A 360-nucleotide genomic window follows, 5' to 3' on the forward strand; every position below is an offset into this window, starting at 1 on the left:
GGCTTCCCATTATTACGTCATTTAAAACTATCATGCATATATGATTAAAACGTTACGAACTACCGGTTTCGCCACTTTTCCGGAGCTGACGTGATTGTAAAGTTACCTTAATTCATTTCAAAGCCACACCTCAAATCTACATACACTTAGCCATAGATAATTCATAAATGAGTGAATAAAAAGCAAAGTATAACTCACGGTTTCGGCAAAATAAGCGGCGAGGCTCTCACAACCGCCACAGAAGCTACTTGAAAGATACACGATTGTTTACTGAAAACGTTTGGCTGCTCTTGTGTTCGTGTGGCTGTCAGTGGCTGCGTCCTCGGTTTAACATTGATGATTTTCATTTATGATAGTTTG

The 360-nt window shown here is 39.4% G+C and overlaps 1 long non-coding RNA gene across 1 annotated transcript in view; it reads right to left on the reverse strand.

Moving 5' to 3' along the window:
- The window catches only part of LOC119593906, a 69,206-nt gene extending 68,947 nt beyond the window's left edge, over nucleotides 1-259 (reverse strand). The window contains exon 1 of the long non-coding RNA XR_005230575.1: nucleotides 199-259. This is a non-coding gene — a long non-coding RNA (uncharacterized LOC119593906). The remainder of the gene's footprint in view (nucleotides 1-198) is intronic.
- Between the last annotated feature and the right edge of the window lie 101 nt (nucleotides 260-360).

The sequence above is a fragment of the Penaeus monodon genome, chromosome 33, assembly GCF_015228065.2.
Source record: "Penaeus monodon isolate SGIC_2016 chromosome 33, NSTDA_Pmon_1, whole genome shotgun sequence".
Classification (NCBI taxonomy): Eukaryota; Metazoa; Arthropoda; class Malacostraca; order Decapoda; family Penaeidae; genus Penaeus; species Penaeus monodon.